Below are 24,000 nucleotides of genomic sequence, written 5' to 3'. Positions count from 1 at the left end.
TAAAGGACTATGCTGTGGCCCTCACCAACTGGCCATCTGGCCCATAGAGACTAAATGACTATGCTATGGCCCTCACCAACTGGCTACCTGGCCCATAGAGACTAAAGGACTATGCTGTGGCCCTCACCAACTGGCCATCTGGTCCATAGAGACATTTACATTTACATTTACATTTAAGTCATTTAGCAGACGCTCTTATCCAGAGCGACTTACAAGTACATACATTCATACTTTTTTGTACTGGCCCCCCGTGGGAATCGAACCCACAACCCTGGCGTTGCAAGCGCCATGCTCTACCAACTGAGCCACACGGGGCCCTAAAGGACTATGCTGTGGCCCTCACCAGCTGGCCATCTGGCCCATAGAGACTAAAGGACTATTCTGTGGCCCTCACCAACTGGTCACCTGGCCCATAGAGACTAAAATACTATGCTGTGGCCCTCACCAACTGGCCACCTGGCCCATAGAGACTAAAGGACTATGCTGTGGCCCTCACCATCTGGCCCATAGAGACTAAAGGACTATGCTGTGGCCCTCACCAACTGGCCATCTGGTCCAAAGAGACTAAAGGACTATGCTGTGGCCCTCACCAGCTGGCCATCAGGCCGAATGAGACTAAAGGACTATATTGTGGCCCTGACCAACTGGCTACCTGGCCCATAGAGACTAAAGGACTATGCTGTGGCCCTCACCAACTGGCCATCTGGTCCATAGAGACTAAAGGACTATGATGTGGCCCTCACCAGCTGGCCATCTGGCCGAATGAGACTAAAGGACTATATTGTGGCCCTCACCATCTGTCCCTCTGGCCCATAGAGACTAAAGGACTATGCTGTGGCCCTCACCATCTGTCCCTCTGGCCCATAGAGACTAAAGGACTATTCTGTGGCCCTGACCAACTGGCTATCTGGCCCATAGAGACTAAAGGACTATGCTGTGGACCTTACCAACTGGCCATCTGGCCCATAGAGACTAAAGGACTATGCTGTGGCCCTCACCAACTGGTCAACTGGCCCATAGAGACTAAAAGACTATGCTGTGGCCCTCACCAACTAGCCATCTGGCCCATAGAGACTAAAGGACTATGCTGTGGCCCTCACCAACTGGCCATCTGGCCTATAGAGACTAAATGACTATGCTGGCTACCTGGCCCATAGAGACTAAAGGACTATGCTGTGGCCCTCACCAACTGGCCATTTGGTCCATAGAGACCAAAGGACTATTCTGTGGCCCTCACCAACTGGCCATCTGGCCCATAGAGACTAAATGACTATAATATGGCCCTCACCAACTGGCTACATGGCCCATAGAGACTAAAGGACTATGCTGTGGCCCTCACCAACTGGCCATCTGGTCCATAGAGACTAAAGGACTATGCTGTGGCCCTCACCAGCTGGCCATCTGGCCGAATGAGACTAAAGGACTATATTGTGGCCCTCACCAACTGGCCACCTGGCCCATAGAGACTAAATGACTATGCTGTGGCCCTCACCATCTGTCCCTCTGGCCCATAGAGACTAAAGGACTATGCTGTGGCCCTCACCATCTTTCCCTCTGGCCCATAGAGACTAAAGGACTATTCTGTGGCCCTCACCAACTGGCCATCTGGCCCATAGAGACTAAATGACTATGCTATGGCCCTCACCAACTGGCCACCTGGCCCATAGAGAATAAAGGACTATGCTGTGGCCCTCACCAACTGGCCCTCTGGCCCATAGAGACTAAAGGACTATTCTGTGGCCCTCACCAACTGGCCATCTGGTCCATAGAGACTAAAGGACTATGCTGTGGCCCTCACCAACTGGCCACCTGGCCCATAGAGACTAAATGACTATGCTGGCTACCTGGACCATAGAGACTAAAGGACTATGCTGTGGCCCTCACCAACTAGCCATCTGGCCCATAGAGACTAAAGGACTATGCTGTGGCCCTCACCAACTAGCCATCTGGCCCATAGAGACTAAAGGACTATGCTGTGGCCCTCACCAACTGGCCATCTGGTCCATAGAGACTAAAGGACTATGCTGTGGCCCTCACCAACTGGCCATCTGGCCCATAGAGACTAAATGACTATGCTGGCTACCTGGCCCATAGAGACTAAAGGACTATGCTGTGGCCCTCACCAACTGGCCATCTGGTCCATAGATACTAAAGGACTATGCTGTGGCCCTCACCAGCTGGCCATCTGGCCCATAGAGACTTAAGGACTATTCTGTGGACCTTACCAACTGGCCATCTGGCCCATAGAGACTAAAGGACTATGCTGTGGCCCTCACCAACTGGTCAACTGGCCAATAGAGACTAAAAGACTATTCTATGGCCCTCACCAACTGGCCATCTGGCCCATAGAGACTAAAGGACTATGCTGTGGACCTTACCAACTGGCCATCTGGCCCATAGAGACTAAAGGACTATGCTGTGGCCCTCACCAACTGGTCAACTGGCCCATAGAGACTAAAGACTATGCTGTGGCCCTCACCAACTGGCCATCTGGCCCATAGAGACTAAAGGACTATGCTGTGGCCCTCACCAACTAGCCATCTGGCCCATAGAGACTAAAGGACTATGCTATGGCCCTCACCAACTGGCTACCTGGCCCATAGAGACTAAAGGACTATGCTGTGGCCCTCACCAACTGGCCATCTGGTCCATAGAGACTAAAGGACTATGCTGTGGCCCTCACCAGCTGGCCATCTGGCCCATAGAGACTTAAGGACTATTTTGTGGCCCTCACCAACTGGTCATCTGGCCCATAGAGACTAAATGACTATTCTGTGGCCCTCACCAACTGGGCACCTGACCCATAGAGACTAAATGACTATGCTATGGCCCTCACCGACTGGCCATCTGGCCCATAGATACTAAAGGACTATGCTGTGGCCCTCACCATCTGTCCCTCTGGCCCATAGAGACTAAAGGACTATTCTGTGGCCCTTACCAACTGGCCATCTAGCCCATAGAGACTAAAGGACTATGCTGTGGCCCTTACCATCTGGCCCATAGAGACTAAAGGACTATGCTGTGGCCCTCACCAACTGGTCACCTGGCCCATAGAGACTAAAAGACTATGCTGTGGCCCTCACCAACTAGCCATCTGGCCCATAGAGACTAAAGGACTATGCTGTGGCCCTCACCAACTGGCCATCTGGCCCATAGAGACTAAAGGACTATTCTGTGGCCCTTACCAACTGGCCATCTGGCCCATAGATACTAAAGGACTATGCTGTGGACCTTACCAACTGGCCATCTGGCCCATAGAGACTAAAGGACTATGCTGTGGCCCTCACCAACTGGTCAACTGGCCCATAGAGACTAAAAGACTATTCTGTGGCCCTCACCAACTGGCCATCTGGCCCATAGAGACTAAAGGACTATGCTGTGGACCTTACCAACTGGCCATCTGGCCCATAGAGACTAAAGGACTATGCTGTGGCCCTCACCAACTGGTCAACTGGCCCATAGAGACTAAAAGACTATTCTGTGGCCCTCACCAACTGGCCATCTGGCCCATAGAGACTAAAGGACTATGCTGTGGACCTTACCAACTGGCCATCTGGCCCATAGAGACTAAAGGACTATGCTGTGGCCCTCACCAACTGGTCAACTGGCCCATAGAGACTAAAAGACTATGCTGTGGCCCTCACCAAACTGGCCATCTGGCCCATAGAGACTAAAGGACTATGCTGTGGACCTCACCAACTAGCCATCTGGCCCATAGAGACTAAAGGACTATGCTGTGGCCCTCACCAACTGGCCATCTGGTCCATAGAGACTAAAGGACTATGCTGTGGCCCTCACCAACTGGCCATCTGGCCCATAGAGACTAAATGACTATGCTATGGCCCTCACCAACTGGCTACCTGGCCCATAGAGACTAAAGGACTATGCTGTGGCCCTCACCAACTGGCCATCTGGTCCATAGAGACTAAAGGACTATGCTGTGGCCCTCACCAGCTGGCCATCTGGCCCATAGAGACTAAAGGACTATTCTGTGGCCCTCACCAACTGGCCACCTGGCCCATAGAGACTAAAGGACTATGCTGTGGCCCTCACCATCTGGCCCATAGAGACTAAAGGACTATTCTGTGGCCCTCACCAACTGGCCATCTGGCCCATAGAGACTTAATGACTATGCTGTGGCCCTCACCAACTGGTCACCTGGCCCATAGAGACTAAAGGACTATGCTGTGGCCCTCACCAACTGGTCACTTGGCCCATAGAGACTAAAAGACTATGCTGTGGCCCTCACCAACTGGCCATCTGGCCCATAGAGACTAAAGGACTATGCTGTGGACCTTACCAACTGGCCATCTGGCCCACAGAGACTAAAGGACTATGCTGTGGCCCTCACCAACTGGCCATCTGGTCCATAGAGACTAAAGGACTATGCTGTGGCCCTCACCAACTGGCCATCTGGCCCATAGAGACTAAATGACTATGCTATGGCCCTCACCAACTGGCTACCTGGCCCATAGAGACTAAAGGACTATGCTGTGGCCCTCACCAACTGGCCATCTGGTCCAAAGAGACTAAAGGACTATGCTGTGGCCCTCACCAGCTGGCCATCAGGCCGAATGAGACTAAAGGACTATATTGTGGCCCTGACCAACTGGCTACCTGGCCCATAGAGACTAAAGGACTATGCTGTGGCCCTCACCAACTGGCCATCTGGTCCATAGAGACTAAAGGACTATGCTGTGGCCCTCACCAGCTGGCCATCTGGCCGAATGAGACTAAAGGACTATATTGTGGCCCTCACCATCTGTCCCTCTGGCCCATAGAGACTAAAGGACTATTCTGTGGCCCTTACCAACTGGCCATCTGGCCCATAGAGACTAAAGGACTATGCTGTGGACCTTACCAACTGGCCATCTGGCCCATAGAGACTAAAGGACTATGCTGTGGCCCTCACCAACTGGTCAACTGGCCCATAGAGACTAAAAGACTATGCTGTGGCCCTCACCAACTAGCCATCTGGCCCATAGAGACTAAAGGACTATGCTGTGGCCCTCACCAACTGGCCATCTGGCCTATAGAGACTAAATGACTATGCTGGCTACCTGGCCCATAGAGACTAAAGGACTATGCTGTGGCCCTCACCAACTGGCCATCTGGTCCATAGAGACCAAAGGACTATTCTGTGGCCCTCACCAACTGGCCATCTGGCCCATAGAGACTAAATGACTATGCTATGGCCCTCACCAACTGGCTACATGGCCCATAGAGACTAAAGGACTATGCTGTGGCCCTCACCAACTGGCCATCTGGTCCATAGAGACTAAAGGACTATGCTGTGGCCCTCACCAGCTGGCCATCTGGCCGAATGAGACTAAAGGACTATATTGTGGCCCTCACCAACTGGCCACCTGGCCCATAGAGACTAAATGACTATGCTGTGGCCCTCACCATCTGTCCCTCTGGCCCATAGAGACTAAAGGACTATGCTGTGGCCCTCACCATCTATCCCTCTGGCCCATAGAGACTAAAGGACTATTCTGTGGCCCTCACCAACTGGCCATCTGGCCCATAGAGACTAAATGACTATGCTATGGCCCTCACCAACTGGCCACCTGGCCCATAGAGAATAAAGGACTATGCTGTGGCCCTCACCATCTGTCCCTCTGGCCCATAGAGACTAAAGGACTATTCTGTGGCCCTTACCAACTGGCCATCTGGCCCATAGAGACTAAAGGACTATGCTTTGGCCCTCACCAACTGGTCAACTGGCCCATAGAGACTAAAATACTATTCTGTGGCCCTCACCAACTGGCCATCTGGCCCATAGAGACTAAAGGACTATGCTGTGGACCTTACCAACTGGCCATCTGGCCCATAGAGACTAAAGGACTATGCTGTGGCCCTCACCAACTGGTCAACTGAACCATAGAGACTAAAAGACTATGCTGTGGCCCTCACCAACTAGCCATCTGGCCCATAGAGACTAAAGGACTATGGTGTGGCCCTCACCAACTGGCCATCTGGTCCATAGAGACTAAAGGACTATGCTGTGGCCCTCACCAACTGGCCATCTGGCCCATAGAGACTAAATTATTATGCTGGCTACCTGGCCCATAGAGACTAAAGGACTATGCTGTGGCCCTCACCAACTGGCCATCTGGTCCATAGAGACCAAAGGACTATGCTGTGGCCCTCACCAGCTGGCCATCTGGCCCATAGAGACTTAAGGACTATTCTGTGGCCCTCACCAACTGGCCATCTGGCCCATAGAGACTAAATGACTATGCTATGGCCCTCACCAACTAGCCACCTGGCCCATAGAGACTAAAGGACTATGCTGTGGCCCTCACCGACTGGCCATCTGGCCCATAGAGACTAAAGGACTATGCTGTGGCCCTCACCATCTGTCCCTCTGGCCCATAGAGACTAAAGGACTATTCTGTGGCCCTTACCAACTGGCCATCTGGCCCATAGAGACTAAAGGACTATGCTGTGGCCCTTACCATCTGGCCCATAGAGACTAAAGGACTTTGCTGTGGCCTTCACCAACTGGTCACCTGGCCCATAGAGACTAAAATACTATGCTGTGGCCCTCACCAACTGGCCATCTGGCCCATAGAGACTAAAGGACTATGCTGTGGCCCTCACCAACTAGCCATCTGGCCCATAGAGACTAAAGGACTATGCTGTGGCCCTCACCAACTGGCCATCTGGCCCATAGAGACTAAAGGACTATTCTGTGGCCCTTACCAACTGGCCATCTGGCCCATAGATACTAAAGGACTATGCTGTGGACCTTACCAACTGGCCATCTGGCCCATAGAGACTAAAGGACTATGCTGTGGCCCTCACCAACTGGTCAACTGGCCCATAGAGACTGAAAGACTATTCTGTGGCCCTCACCAACTGGCCATCTGGCCCATAGAGACTAAAGGACTATGCTGTGGCCCTCACCAACTGGCCATCTGGCCTATAGAGACTAAATGACTATGCTGGCTACCTGGCCCATAGAGACTAAAGGACTATGCTGTGGCCCTCACCAACTGGCCATCTGGTCCATAGAGACCAAAGGACTATTCTGTGGCCCTCACCAACTGGCCATCTGGCCCATAGAGACTAAATGACTATGCTATGGCCCTCACCAACTGGCTACATGGCCCATAGAGACTAAAGGACTATGCTGTGGCCCTCACCAACTGGCCATCTGGTCCATAGAGACTAAAGGACTATGCTGTGGCCCTCACCAGCTGGCCATCTGGCCGAATGAGACTAAAGGACTATATTGTGGCCCTCACCAACTGGCCACCTGGCCCATAGAGACTAAATGACTATGCTGTGGCCCTCACCATCTGTCCCTCTGGCCCATAGAGACTAAAGGACTATGCTGTGGCCCTCACCATCTTTCCCTCTGGCCCATAGAGACTAAAGGACTATTCTGTGGCCCTCACCAACTGGCCATCTGGCCCATAGAGACTAAATGACTATGCTATGGCCCTCACCAACTGGCCACCTGGCCCATAGAGAATAAAGGACTATGCTGTGGCCCTCACCATCTGTCCCTCTGGCCCATAGAGACTAAAGGACTATTCTGTGGCCCTTACCAACTGGCCATCTGGCCCATAGAGACTAAAGGACTATGCTTTGGCCCTCACCAACTGGTCAACTGGCCCATAGAGACTAAAATACTATTCTGTGGCACTCACCAACTGGCCATCTGGCCCATAGAGACTAAAGGACTATGCTGTGGACCTTACCAACTGGCCATCTGGCCCATAGAGACTAAAGGACTATGCTGTGGCCCTCACCAACTGGTCAACTGAACCATAGAGACTAAAAGACTATGCTGTGGCCCTCACCAACTAGCCATCTGGCCCATAGAGACTAAAGGACTATGGTGTGGCCCTCACCAACTGGCCATCTGGTCCATAGAGACTAAAGGACTATGCTGTGGCCCTCACCAACTGGCCATCTGGCCCATAGAGACTAAATTACTATGCTGGCTACCTGGCCCATAGAGACTAAAGGACTATGCTGTGGCCCTCACCAACTGGCCATCTGGTCCATAGAGACCAAAGGACTATGCTGTGGCCCTCACCAGCTGGCCATCTGGCCCATAGAGACTTAAGGACTATTCTGTGGCCCTCACCAACTGGCCATCTGGCCCATAGAGACTAAATGACTATGCTATGGCCCTCACCAACTAGCCACCTGGCCCATAGAGACTAAAGGACTATGCTGTGGCCCTCACCGACTGGCCTTTTGGCCCATAGAGACTAAAGGACTATGCTGTGGCCCTCACCATCTGTCCCTCTGGCCCATAGAGACTAAAGGACTATTCTGTGGCCCTTACCAACTGGCCATCTGGCCCATAGAGACTAAAGGACTATGCTGTGGCCCTTACCATCTGGCCCATAGAGACTAAAGGACTTTGCTGTGGCCTTCACCAACTGGTCACCTGGCCCATAGAGACTAAAATACTATGCTGTGGCCCTCACCAACTGGCCATCTGGCCCATAGAGACTAAAGGACTATGCTGTGGCCCTCACCAACTAGCCATCTGGCCCATAGAGACTAAAGGACTATGCTGTGGCCCTCACCAACTGGCCATCTGGCCCATAGAGACTAAAGGACTATTCTGTGGCCCTTACCAACTGGCCATCTGGCCCATAGATACTAAAGGACTATGCTGTGGACCTTACCAACTGGCCATCTGGCCCATAGAGACTAAAGGACTATGCTGTGGCCCTCACCAACTGGTCAACTGGCCCATAGAGACTGAAAGACTATTATGTGGCCCTCACCAACTGGCCATCTGGCCCATAGAGACTAAAGGACTATGCTGTGGCCCTCACCAACTGGCCATCTGGCCCATAGAGACTAAAGGACTATTCTGTGGCCCTCACCAACTGGCCATCTGGTCCATAGAGACTAAAGGACTATGCTGTGGCCCTCACCAATTGGCCATCTGGCCCATAGAGACTAAATGACTATGCTGGCTACCTGGCCCATAGAGACTAAAGGACTATGCTGTGGCCCTCACCAACTAGCCATCTGGCCCATAGAGACTAAAGGACTATGCTGTGGCCCTCACCAACTAGCCATCTGGCCCATAGAGACTAAAGGACTATGCTGTGGCCCTCACCAACTGGCCATCTGGTCCATAGAGACTAAAGGACTATGCTGTGGCCCTCACCAACTGGCCATCTGGCCCATAGAGACTAAATGACTATGCTGGCTACCTGGCCCATAGAGACTAAAGGACTATGCTGTGGCCCTCACCAACTGGCCATCTGGTCCATAGATACTAAAGGACTATGCTGTGGCCCTCACCAGCTGGCCATCTGGCCCATAGAGACTTAAGGACTATTCTGTGGACCTTACCAACTGGCCATCTGGCCCATAGAGACTAAAGGACTATGCTGTGGCCCTCACCAACTGGTCAACTGGCCCATAGAGACTAAAAGACTATTCTGTGGCCCTCACCAACTGGCCATCTGGCCCATAGAGACTAAAGGACTATGCTGTGGACCTTACCAACTGGCCATCTGGCCCATAGAGACTAAAGGACTATGCTGTGGCCCTCACCAACTGGTCAACTGGCCCATAGAGACTAAAAGACTATGCTGTGGCCCTCACCAACTGGCCATCTGGCCCATAGAGACTAAAGGACTATGCTGTGGCCCTCACCAACTAGCCATCTGGCCCATAGAGACTAAAGGACTATGCTATGGCCCTCACCAACTGGCTACCTGGCCCATAGAGACTAAAGGACTATGCTGTGGCCCTCACCAACTGGCCATCTGGTCCATAGAGACTAAAGGACTATGCTGTGGCCCTCACCAGCTGGCCATCTGGCCCATAGAGACTTAAGGACTATTTTGTGGCCCTCACCAACTGGCCATCTGGCCCATAGAGACTAAATGACTATTCTGTGGCCCTCACCAACTGGGCACCTGGCCCATAGAGACTAAATGACTATGCTATGGCCCTCACCGACTGGCCATCTGGCCCATAGATACTAAAGGACTATGCTGTGGCCCTCACCATCTGTCCCTCTGGCCCATAGAGACTAAAGGACTATTCTGTGGCCCTTACCAACTGGCCATCTGGCCCATAGAGACTAAAGGACTATGCTGTGGCCCTTACCATCTGGCCCATAGAGACTAAAGGACTATGCTGTGGCCCTCACCAACTGGTCACCTGGCCCATAGAGACTAAAAGACTATGCTGTGGCCCTCACCAACTAGCCATCTGGCCCATAGAGACTAAAGGACTATGCTGTGGCCCTCACCAACTGGCCATCTGGCCCATAGAGACTAAAGGACTATTCTGTGGCCCTTACCAACTGGCCATCTGGCCCATAGATACTAAAGGACTATGCTGTGGACCTTACCAACTGGCCATCTGGCCCATAGAGACTAAAGGACTATGCTGTGGCCCTCACCAACTGGTCAACTGGCCCATAGAGACTAAAAGACTATTCTGTGGCCCTCACCAACTGGCCATCTGGCCCATAGAGACTAAAGGACTATGCTGTGGACCTTACCAACTGGCCATCTGGCCCATAGAGACTAAAGGACTATGCTGTGGCCCTCACCAACTGGTCAACTGGCCCATAGAGACTAAAAGACTATTCTGTGGCCCTCACCAACTGGCCATCTGGCCCATAGAGACTAAAGGACTATGCTGTGGACCTTACCAACTGGCCATCTGGCCCATAGAGACTAAAGGACTATGCTGTGGCCCTCACCAACTGGTCAACTGGCCCATAGAGACTAAAAGACTATGCTGTGGCCCTCACCAAACTGGCCATCTGGCCCATAGAGACTAAAGGACTATGCTGTGGACCTCACCAACTAGCCATCTGGCCCATAGAGACTAAAGGACTATGCTGTGGCCCTCACCAACTGGCCATCTGGTCCATAGAGACTAAAGGACTATTCTGTGGCCCTCACCAACTGGCCATCTGGTCCATAGAGACTAAAGGACTATGCTGTGGCCCTCACCAACTGGCCATCTGGCCCATAGAGACTAAATTATTATGCTGGCTACCTGGCCCATAGAGACTAAAGGACTATGCTGTGGCCCTCACCAACTAGCCATCTGGCCCATAGAGACTAAAGGACTATGGTGTGGCCCTCACCAACTGGCAATCTGGTCCATAGAGACTAAAGGACTATGCTGTGGCCCTCACCAACTGGCCATCTGGCCCATAGAGACTAAATTATTATGCTGGCTACCTGGCCCATAGAGACTAAAGGACTATGCTGTGGCCCTCACCAACTGGCCATCTGGTCCATAGAGACCAAAGGACTATGCTGTGGCCCTCACCAGCTGGCCATCTGGCCCATAGAGACTTAAGGACTATTCTGTGGCCCTCACCAACTGGCCATCTGGCCCATAGAGACTAAATGACTATGCTATGGCCCTCACCAACTAGCCACCTGGCCCATAGAGACTAAAGGACTATGCTGTGGCCCTCACCGACTGGCCATCTGGCCCATAGAGACTAAAGGACTATGCTGTGGCCCTCACCATCTGTCCCTCTGGCCCATAGAGACTAAAGGACTATTCTGTGGCCCTTACCAACTGGCCATCTGGCCCATAGAGACTAAAGGACTATGCTGTGGCCCTTACCATCTGGCCCATAGAGACTAAAGGACTTTGCTGTGGCCTTCACCAACTGGTCACCTGGCCCATAGAGACTAAAATACTATGCTGTGGCCCTCACCAACTGGCCATCTGGCCCATAGAGACTAAAGGACTATGCTGTGGCCCTCACCAACTAGCCATCTGGCCCATAGAGACTAAAGGACTATGCTGTGGCCCTCACCAACTGGCCATCTGGCCCATAGAGACTAAAGGACTATTCTGTGGCCCTTACCAACTGGCCATCTGGCCCATAGATACTAAAGGACTATGCTGTGGACCTTACCAACTGGCCATCTGGCCCATAGAGACTAAAGGACTATGCTGTGGCCCTCACCAACTGGTCAACTGGCCCATAGAGACTGAAAGACTATTCTGTGGCCCTCACCAACTGGCCATCTGGCCCATAGAGACTAAAGGACTATGCTGTGGCCCTCACCAACTGGCCATCTGGCCTATAGAGACTAAATGACTATGCTGGCTACCTGGCCCATAGAGACTAAAGGACTATGCTGTGGCCCTCACCAACTGGCCATCTGGTCCATAGAGACCAAAGGACTATTCTGTGGCCCTCACCAACTGGCCATCTGGCCCATAGAGACTAAATGACTATGCTATGGCCCTCACCAACTGGCTACATGGCCCATAGAGACTAAAGGACTATGCTGTGGCCCTCACCAACTGGCCATCTGGTCCATAGAGACTAAAGGACTATGCTGTGGCCCTCACCAGCTGGCCATCTGGCCGAATGAGACTAAAGGACTATATTGTGGCCCTCACCAACTGGCCACCTGGCCCATAGAGACTAAATGACTATGCTGTGGCCCTCACCATCTGTCCCTCTGGCCCATAGAGACTAAAGGACTATGCTGTGGCCCTCACCATCTTTCCCTCTGGCCCATAGAGACTAAAGGACTATTCTGTGGCCCTCACCAACTGGCCATCTGGCCCATAGAGACTAAATGACTATGCTATGGCCCTCACCAACTGGCCACCTGGCCCATAGAGAATAAAGGACTATGCTGTGGCCCTCACCATCTGTCCCTCTGGCCCATAGAGACTAAAGGACTATTCTGTGGCCCTTACCAACTGGCCATCTGGCCCATAGAGACTAAAGGACTATGCTTTGGCCCTCACCAACTGGTCAACTGGCCCATAGAGACTAAAATACTATTCTGTGGCACTCACCAACTGGCCATCTGGCCCATAGAGACTAAAGGACTATGCTGTGGACCTTACCAACTGGCCATCTGGCCCATAGAGACTAAAGGACTATGCTGTGGCCCTCACCAACTGGTCAACTGAACCATAGAGACTAAAAGACTATGCTGTGGCCCTCACCAACTAGCCATCTGGCCCATAGAGACTAAAGGACTATGGTGTGGCCCTCACCAACTGGCCATCTGGTCCATAGAGACTAAAGGACTATGCTGTGGCCCTCACCAACTGGCCATCTGGCCCATAGAGACTAAATTACTATGCTGGCTACCTGGCCCATAGAGACTAAAGGACTATGCTGTGGTCCTCACCAACTGGCCATCTGGTCCATAGAGACCAAAGGACTATGCTGTGGCCCTCACCAGCTGGCCATCTGGCCCATAGAGACTTAAGGACTATTCTGTGGCCCTCACCAACTGGCCATCTGGCCCATAGAGACTAAATGACTATGCTATGGCCCTCACCAACTAGCCACCTGGCCCATAGAGACTAAAGGACTATGCTGTGGCCCTCACCGACTGGCCATCTGGCCCATAGAGACTAAAGGACTATGCTGTGGCCCTCACCATCTGTCCCTCTGGCCCATAGAGACTAAAGGACTATTCTGTGGCCCTTACCAACTGGCCATCTGGCCCATAGAGACTAAAGGACTATGCTGTGGCCCTTACCATCTGGCCCATAGAGACTAAAGGACTTTGCTGTGGCCTTCACCAACTGGTCACCTGGCCCATAGAGACTAAAATACTATGCTGTGGCCCTCACCAACTGGCCATCTGGCCCATAGAGACTAAAGGACTATGCTGTGGCCCTCACCAACTAGCCATCTGGCCCATAGAGACTAAAGGACTATGCTGTGGCCCTCACCAACTGGCCATCTGGCCCATAGAGACTAAAGGACTATTCTGTGGCCCTTACCAACTGGCCATCTGGCCCATAGATACTAAAGGACTATGCTGTGGACCTTACCAACTGGCCATCTGGCCCATAGAGACTAAAGGACTATGCTGTGGCCCTCACCAACTGGTCAACTGGCCCATAGAGACTGAAAGACTATTATGTGGCCCTCACCAACTGGCCATCTGGCCCATAGAGACTAAAGGACTATGCTGTGGCCCTCACCAACTGGCCATCTGGCCCATAGAGACTAAAGGACTATTCTGTGGCCCTCACCAACTGGCCATCTGGTCCATAGAGACTAAAGGACTATGCTGTGGCCCTCACCAATTGGCCATCTGGCCCATAGAGACTAAATGACTATGCTGGCTACCTGGCCCATAGAGACTAAAGGACTATGCTGTGGCCCTCACCAACTAGCCATCTGGCCCATAGAGACTAAAGGACTATGCTGTGGCCCTCACCAACTAGCCATCTGGCCCATAGAGACTAAAGGACTATGCTGTGGCCCTCACCAACTGGCCATCTGGTCCATAGAGACTAAAGGACTATGCTGTGGCCCTCACCAACTGGCCATCTGGCCCATAGAGACTAAATGACTATGCTGGCTACCTGGCCCATAGAGACTAAAGGACTATGCTGTGGCCCTCACCAACTGGCCATCTGGTCCATAGATACTAAAGGACTATGCTGTGGCCCTCACCAGCTGGCCATGTGGCCCATAGAGACTTAAGGACTATTCTGTGGACCTTACCAACTGGCCATCTGGCCCATAGAGACTAAAGGACTATGCTGTGGCCCTCACCAACTGGTCAACTGGCCCATAGAGACTAAAAGACTATTCTGTGGCCCTCACCAACTGGCCATCTGGCCCATAGAGACTAAAGGACTATGCTGTGGACCTTACCAACTGGCCATCTGGCCCATAGAGACTAAAGGACTATGCTGTGGCCCTCACCAACTGGTCAACTGGCCCATAGAGACTAAAAGACTATGCTGTGGCCCTCACCAACTGGCCATCTGGCCCATAGAGACTAAAGGACTATGCTGTGGCCCTCACCAACTAGCCATCTGGCCCATAGAGACTAAAGGACTATGCTATGGCCCTCACCAACTGGCTACCTGGCCCATAGAGACTAAAGGACTATGCTGTGGCCCTCACCAACTGGCCATCTGGTCCATAGAGACTAAAGGACTATGCTGTGGCCCTCACCAGCTGGCCATCTGGCCCATAGAGACTTAAGGACTATTTTGTGGCCCTCACCAACTGGCCATCTGGCCCATAGAGACTAAATGACTATTCTGTGGCCCTCACCAACTGGGCACCTGGCCCATAGAGACTAAATGACTATGCTATGGCCCTCACCGACTGGCCATCTGGCCCATAGATACTAAAGGACTATGCTGTGGCCCTCACCATCTGTCCCTCTGGCCCATAGAGACTAAAGGACTATTCTGTGGCCCTTACCAACTGGCCATCTGGCCCATAGAGACTAAAGGACTATGCTGTGGCCCTTACCATCTGGCCCATAGAGACTAAAGGACTATGCTGTGGCCCTCACCAACTGGTCACCTGGCCCATAGAGACTAAAAGACTATGCTGTGGCCCTCACCAACTAGCCATCTGGCCCATAGAGACTAAAGGACTATGCTGTGGCCCTCACCAACTGGCCATCTGGCCCATAGAGACTAAAGGACTATTCTGTGGCCCTTACCAACTGGCCATCTGGCCCATAGATACTAAAGGACTATGCTGTGGACCTTACCAACTGGCCATCTGGCCCATAGAGACTAAAGGACTATGCTGTGGCCCTCACCAACTGGTCAACTGGCCCATAGAGACTAAAAGACTATTCTGTGGCCCTCACCAACTGGCCATCTGGCCCATAGAGACTAAAGGACTATGCTGTGGACCTTACCAACTGGCCATCTGGCCCATAGAGACTAAAGGACTATGCTGTGGCCCTCACCAACTGGTCAACTGGCCCATAGAGACTAAAAGACTATTCTGTGGCCCTCACCAACTGGCCATCTGGCCCATAGAGACTAATGGACTATGCTGTGGACCTTACCAACTGGCCATCTGGCCCATAGAGACTAAAGGACTATGCTGTGGCCCTCACCAACTGGTCAACTGGCCCATAGAGACTAAAAGACTATGCTGTGGCCCTCACCAAACTGGCCATCTGGCCCATAGAGACTAAAGGACTATGCTGTGGACCTCACCAACTAGCCATCTGGCCCATAGAGACTAAAGGACTATGCTGTGGCCCTCACCAACTGGCCATCTGGTCCATAGAGACTAAAGGACTATGCTGTGGCCCTCACCAACTGGCCATCTGGCCCATAGAGACTAAATGACTATGCTATGGCCCTCACCAACTGGCTACCTGGCCCATAGAGACTAAAGGACTATGCTGTGGCCCTCACCAACTGGCCATCTGGTCCATAGAGACTAAAGGACTATGCTGTGGCCCTCACCAACTGGTCACCTGGCCCATAGAGACTAAAGGACTATGCTGTGGCCCTCACCAACTGGTCACTTGGCCCATAGAGACTAAAAGACTATGCTGTGGCCCTCACCAACTGGCCATCTGGCCCATAGAGACTAAAGGACTATGCTGTGGACCTTACCAACTGGCCATCTGGCCCACAGAGACTAAAGGACTATGCTGTGGCCCTCACCAACTGGCCATCTGGTCCATAGAGACTAAAGGACTATGCTGTGGCCCTCACCAACTGGCCATCTGGCCCATAGAGACTAAATGACTATGCTATGGCCCTCACCAACTGGCTACCTGGCCCATAGAGACTAAAGGACTATGCTGTGGCCCTCACCAACTGGCCATCTGGTCCAAAGAGACTAAAGGACTATGCTGTGGCCCTCACCAGCTGGCCATCAGGCCGAATGAGACTAAAGGACTATATTGTGGCCCTGACCAACTGGCTACCTGGCCCATAGAGACTAAAGGACTATGCTGTGGCCCTCACCAACTGGCCATCTGGTCCATAGAGACTAAAGGACTATGCTGTGGCCCTCACCAGCTGGCCATCTGGCCGAATGAGACTAAAGGACTATATTGTGGCCCTCACCATCTGTCCCTCTGGCCCATAGAGACTAAAGGACTATTCTGTGGCCCTTACCAACTGGCCATCTGGCCCATAGAGACTAAAGGACTATGCTGTGGACCTTACCAACTGGCCATCTGGCCCATAGAGACTAAAGGACTATGCTGTGGCCCTCACCAACTGGTCAACTGGCCCATAGAGACTAAAAGACTATGCTGTGGCCCTCACCAACTAGCCATCTGGCCCATAGAGACTAAAGGACTATGCTGTGGCCCTCACCAACTGGCCATCTGGCCTATAGAGACTAAATGACTATGCTGGCTACCTGGCCCATAGAGACTAAAGGACTATGCTGTGGCCCTCACCAACTGGCCATCTGGTCCATAGAGACCAAAGGACTATTCTGTGGCCCTCACCAACTGGCCATCTGGCCCATAGAGACTAAATGACTATGCTATGGCCCTCACCAACTGGCTACATGGCCCATAGAGACTAAAGGACTATGCTGTGGCCCTCACCAACTGGCCATCTGGTCCATAGAGACTAAAGGACTATGCTGTGGCCCTCACCAGCTGGCCATCTGGCCGAATGAGACTAAAGGACTATATTGTGGCCCTCACCAACTGGCCACCTGGCCCATAGAGACTAAATGACTATGCTGTGGCCCTCACCATCTGTCCCTCTGGCCCATAGAGACTAAAGGACTATGCTGTGGCCCTCACCATCTTTCCCTCTGGCCCATAGAGACTAAAGGACTATTCTGTGGCCCTCACCAACTGGCCATCTGGCCCATAGAGACTAAATGACTATGCTATGGCCCTCACCAACTGGCCACCTGGCCCATAGAGAATAAAGGACTATGCTGTGGCCCTCACCATCTGTCCCTCTGGCCCATAGAGACTAAAGGACTATTCTGTGGCCCTTACCAACTGGCCATCTGGCCCATAGAGACTAAAGGACTATGCTTTGGCCCTCACCAACTGGTCAACTGGCCCATAGAGACTAAAATACTATTCTGTGGCCCTCACCAACTGGCCATCTGGCCCATAGAGACTAAAGGACTATGCTGTGGACCTTACCAACTGGCCATCCGGCCCATAGAGACTAAAGGACTATGCTGTGGCCCTCACCAACTGGTCAACTGAACCATAGAGACTAAAAGACTATGCTGTGGCCCTCACCAACTAGCCATCTGGCCCATAGAGACTAAAGGACTATGGTGTGGCCCTCACCAACTGGCCATCTGGTCCATAGAGACTAAAGGACTATGCTGTGGCCCTCACCAACTGGCCATCTGGCCCATAGAGACTAAATTACTATGCTGGCTACCTGGCCCATAGAGACTAAAGGACTATGCTGTGGCCCTCACCAACTGGCCATCTGGTCCATAGAGACCAAAGGACTATGCTGTGGCCCTCACCAGCTGGCCATCTGGCCCATAGAGACTTAAGGACTATTCTGTGGCCCTCACCAACTGGCCATCTGGCCCATAGAGACTAAATGACTATGCTATGGCCCTCACAAACTAGCCACCTGGCCCATAGAGACTAAAGGACTATGCTGTGGCCCTCACCGACTGGCCATCTGGCCCATAGAGACTAAAGGACTATGCTGTGGCCCTCACCATCTGTCCCTCTGGCCCATAGAGACTAAAGGACTATTCTGTGGCCCTTACCAACTGGCCATCTGGCCCATAGAGACTAAAGGACTATGCTGTGGCCCTTACCATCTGGCCCATAGAGACTAAAGGACTTTGCTGTGGCCTTCACCAACTGGTCACCTGGCCCATAGAGACTAAAATACTATGCTGTGGCCCTCACCAACTGGCCATCTGGCCCATAGAGACTAAAGGACTATGCTGTGGCCCTCACCAACTAGCCATCTGGCCCATAGAGACTAAAGGACTATGCTGTGGCCCTCACCAACTGGCCATCTGGCCCATAGAGACTAAAGGACTATTCTGTGGCCCTTACCAACTGGCCATCTGGCCCATAGATACTAAAGGACTATGCTGTGGACCTTACCAACTGGCCATCTGGCCCATAGAGACTAAAGGACTATGCTGTGGCCCTCACCAACTGGTCAACTGGCCCATAGAGACTGAAAGACTATTCTGTGGCCCTCACCAACTGGCCATCTGGCCCATAGAGACTAAAGGACTATGCTGTGGCCCTCACCAACTAGCCATCTGGCCCATAGAGACTAAAGGACTATGCTGCGGCCCTCACCAACTGGCCATCTGGTCCATAGAGACTAAAGGACTATTCTGTGGCCCTCACCAACTGGCCATCTGGCCCATAGAGACTAAAGGACTATAATGTGGCCCTCACCAACTGGCCATCTGGCCCATAGAGACTAAAGGACTATGCTGTGGCCCTCACCAACTGGTCACCTGGCCCATAGAGACTAAAAAACTATACTGTGGCCCTCAGCAACTGGCCACCTGGCCCATAGAGACTAAAGGACTATGCTGTGGCCCTCACCAACTGGCACATAGAGACTAAAGGACTATTCTGTGGCCCTCACCAACTGGCCATCTGGCCCATAGAGACTTAAGGACTATGCTGTGGCCCTCACCAACTGGTCACCTGGCACATAGAGAGTAAAAGACTATGCTGTGGCCCTCACCAACTGGCCATCTGGCCCATAGAGACTAAATGACTATGCTATGCGCCTCACCAACTAACCACCTGGCCCATAGAGACTAAAGGACTATGCTGTGGCCCTCACCAACTAGCCATCTGGTCCATATAGACTAAAAGACTATGCTGTGGCCCTCACCAACTGGCCACCTGGCCCATAGAGACTAAAAGACTATGCTGTGGCCCTCACCATCTGGCCCATAGAGACTAAAGGACTATGCTGTGGCCCTCACCAACTGGCCACCTGGCCCATAGAGACTAAAGGACTATGCTGTGGACCTCACCAACTGGCCACCTGGCCCATAGAGACTAAAGGACTATGCTGTGGCCCTCACCATCTGTCCACCTGGCCCATAGAGACTAAAGGACTATGCTGTGGCCCTCACCATCTGGCCATCTGGCCCATAGAGACTAAAGGACTATGCTGTGGCCCTTACCAACTGGCCATCTGGCCCAAAGAGACTAAAGGACTATGCTGTGGCCCTCACCAACTGGTCACCTGGCCCATATAGACTAAAAGACTATGCTGTGGCCCTCACCAACTGGCCATCTGGCCCATAGAGACTAAAGGACTATGCTGTGGCCATCACCAACTGGCCATCTGGTCCATAGAGACTAAAGGACTATGCTGTGGCCCTCACCAACTGGCCATCTGGCCCATAGAGACTAAATGACTATGCTATGGCCCTCACCAACTGGCCACCTGGCCCTTAGAGACTAAATGACTATGCTATGGCCCTCACCAACTGGCCATCTGGTCCATAGAGACTAAAGGACTTTGCTGTGGCCCTCACCAACTGGCCACCTGGCCCATAGAGACTAAAGGACTATTCTGTGGCCCTTACCAACTGGCCATCTGGCCCATAGATACTAAAGGACTATGCTGTGGACCTTACCAACTGGCCATCTGGCCCATAGAGACTAAAGGACTATGCTGTGGCCCTCACCAACTGGTCAACTGGCCCATAGAGACTGAAAGACTATTCTGTGGCCCTCACCAACTGGCCATCTGGCCCATAGAGACTAAAGGACTATGCTGTGGCCCTCACCAACTAGCCATCTGGCCCATAGAGACTAAAGGACTATGCTGCGGCCCTCACCAACTGGCCATCTGGTCCATAGAGACTAAAGGACTATTCTGTGGCCCTCACCAACTGGCCATCTGGCCCATAGAGACTAAAGGACTATAATGTGGCCCTCACCAACTGGCCATCTGGCCCATAGAGACTAAAGGACTATGCTGTGGCCCTCACCAACTGGTCACCTGGCCCATAGAGACTAAAAAACTATACTGTGGCCCTCAGCAACTGGCCACCTGGCCCATAGAGACTAAAGGACTATGCTGTGGCCCTCACCAACTGGCACATAGAGACTAAAGGACTATTCTGTGGCCCTCACCAACTGGCCATCTGGCCCATAGAGACTTAAGGACTATGCTGTGGCCCTCACCAACTGGTCACCTGGCACATAGAGAGTAAAAGACTATGCTGTGGCCCTCACCAACTGGCCATCTGGCCCATAGAGACTAAATGACTATGCTATGCGCCTCACCAACTAACCACCTGGCCCATAGAGACTAAAGGACTATGCTGTGGCCCTCACCAACTAGCCATCTGGTCCATATAGACTAAAAGACTATGCTGTGGCCCTCACCAACTGGCCACCTGGCCCATAGAGACTAAAAGACTATGCTGTGGCCCTCACCATCTGGCCCATAGAGACTAAAGGACTATGCTGTGGCCCTCACCAACTGGCCACCTGGCCCATAGAGACTAAAGGACTATGCTGTGGACCTCACCAACTGGCCACCTGGCCCATAGAGACTAAAGGACTATGCTGTGGCCCTCACCATCTGTCCACCTGGCCCATAGAGACTAAAGGACTATGCTGTGGCCCTCACCATCTGGCCATCTGGCCCATAGAGACTAAAGGACTATGCTGTGGCCCTTACCAACTGGCCATCTGGCCCAAAGAGACTAAAGGACTATGCTGTGGCCCTCACCAACTGGTCACCTGGCCCATATAGACTAAAAGACTATGCTGTGGCCCTCACCAACTGGCCATCTGGCCCATAGAGACTAAAGGACTATGCTGTGGCCATCACCAACTGGCCATCTGGTCCATAGAGACTAAAGGACTATGCTGTGGCCCTCACCAACTGGCCATCTGGCCCATAGAGACTAAATGACTATGCTATGGCCCTCACCAACTGGCCACCTGGCCCTTAGAGACTAAATGACTATGCTATGGCCCTCACCAACTGGCCATCTGGTCCATAGAGACTAAAGGACTTTGCTGTGGCCCTCACCAACTGGCCACCTGGCCCATAGAGACTAAAGGACTATGCTGTGTCCCTCATCAACTGGCCACCTGGCCCATAGAGACTAAAGGACTATGCTGTGGCCCTCACCAACTGGCTACCTGGCCAGTAGAGACTAAAGGACTATGGTGTGGCCCTCACCACCATCTATCCCTCTGGCCCATAGAGACTAAAGGACTATGTTGTGGCCCTCACCAACTGGCCATCTGGCCCATAGAGACTAAAGGACTATGCTGTGGCCCTCACCATCTGTCCCTCTGGCCCATAGAGACTAAAGGACTATGCTATGGCCCTCACCAACTGGCCATCTGGCCTATAGAGACTAGAGGACTATGCTGTGAACCTCACCAACTGGCCATCTGGCCCATAGAGACTTAAGGACTATGCTGTGGCCCTCACCATCTGGCCACCTGGTCCATAGAGACTAAAGGGCTATGCTGTGGCCCTCACCAACTTGCCATCTGGCCCATAGAGACTAAAGGACTATGCTGTGGCCCTCACCAACTGGTCACCTGGCCCATAGAGACTAAAATACTATGCTGTGGCCCTCACCAACTGGCCACCTGGCCCATAGAGACTAAAGGACTATGCTGTGGCCCTCACCATCTGGCCCATAGAGACTAAAAAACTATTCTGTGGCCCTCACCAACTGGTCACCTGGCCCATAGAGACTAAAGGACTATGCTGTGGCCCTCACCAACTGGTCACCTGGCCCATAGAGACTAAAAGACTATGCTGTGGCCCTCACCAACTGGCCATCTGGCCCACAGAGACTAAAGGACTATGATGTGGCCCTCACCAACTGGCCATCTGGTCCATAGAGACTAAATGACTATGCTATGGCCCTCACCAACTGGCTACCTGGCCCATAGAGACTAAAGGACTATGCTGTTGCCCTCACCAACTGGCCATCTGGTCCATAGAGACTAAAGGACTATGCTGTGGCCCTCACCAGCTGGCCATCTGGCCGAATGAGACTAAAGGACTATATTGTGGCCCTCACCAACTGGCCACCTGGCCCATAGAGACTAAAGGACTATGCTGTGGCCCTCACCATCTGTCCCTCTGGCCCATAGAGACTAAAGGACTATGCTGTGGCCCTCACCATCTTTCCCTCTGGCCCATAGAGACTAAAGGACTATTCTGTGGCCCTCACCAACTGGCCATCTGGCCCATAGAGACTAAAGGACTATAATGTGGCCCTCACCAACTGGACATCTGGCCCATAGAGACTAAAGGACTATGCTATGGCCCTCACCAACTGGTCACCTGGCCCATAGAGACTAAAAGACTATACTGTGGCCCTCAGCAACTGGCCACCTGGCCCATAGAGACTAAAGGACTATGCTGTGGCCCTCACCAACTGGCCCATAGAGACTAAAGGACTATTCTGTGGCCCTCACCAACTGGCCATCTGGCCCATAGAGACTTAAGGACTATGCTGTGGCCCTCACCAACTGGTCACCTGGCCCATAGAGACTAAATGACTATGCTATGGCCCTCACCAACTGGCCACCTGGCCCATAGAGACTAAAGGACTATGCTGTGGCCCTTTCCAACTGGCCATCTGGCCCATAGACACTAAAGGACTATGCTGTGGCCCTCACCAGCTGGCCATCTGGCCGAATGAGACTAAAGGACTATATTGTGGCCCTCACCAACTGGCCACCTGGCCCATAGAGACTAAAGGACTATGCTGTGGCCCTCACCATCTGTCCCTCTGGCCCATAGAGACTAAAGGACTATGCTGTGGCCCTCACCATCTTTCCCTCTGGCCCATAGAGACTAAAGGACTATTCTGTGGCCCTCACCAACTGGCCATCTGGCCCATAGAGACTAAAGGACTATAATGTGGCCCTCACCAACTGGACATCTGGCCCATAGAGACTAAAGGACTATGCTATGGCCCTCACCAACTGGTCACCTGGCCCATAGAGACTAAAAGACTATACTGTGGCCCTCAGCAACTGGCCACCTGGCCCATAGAGACTAAAGGACTATGCTGTGGCCCTCACCAACTGGCCCATAGAGACTAAAGGACTATTCTGTGGCCCTCACCAACTGGCCATCTGGCCCATAGAGACTTAAGGACTATGCTGTGGCCCTCACCAACTGGTCACCTGGCCCATAGAGACTAAATGACTATGCTATGGCCCTCACCAACTGGCCACCTGGCCCATAGAGACTAAAGGACTATGCTGTGGCCCTTTCCAACTGGCCATCTGGCCCATAGACACTAAAGGACTATGC

The 24,000-nt window shown here is 52.5% G+C and overlaps 1 non-coding gene across 1 annotated transcript; it reads right to left on the bottom strand.

Annotated features, from left to right (window-relative positions):
* Positions 1-241: 241 nt before the first annotated feature.
* Positions 242-317, bottom strand: trnaa-ugc (transfer RNA alanine (anticodon UGC)). Its single transcript has one exon. It is a non-coding gene; the product is annotated as a tRNA-Ala (tRNA).
* Between the last annotated feature and the right edge of the window lie 23,683 nt (positions 318-24,000).

Source organism: Salvelinus fontinalis, unplaced genomic scaffold, assembly GCF_029448725.1.
Source record: "Salvelinus fontinalis isolate EN_2023a unplaced genomic scaffold, ASM2944872v1 scaffold_0013, whole genome shotgun sequence".
Taxonomy (NCBI): domain Eukaryota; kingdom Metazoa; phylum Chordata; class Actinopteri; order Salmoniformes; family Salmonidae; genus Salvelinus; species Salvelinus fontinalis.
This window is presented reverse-complemented; position numbering and strand designations above follow the sequence as displayed.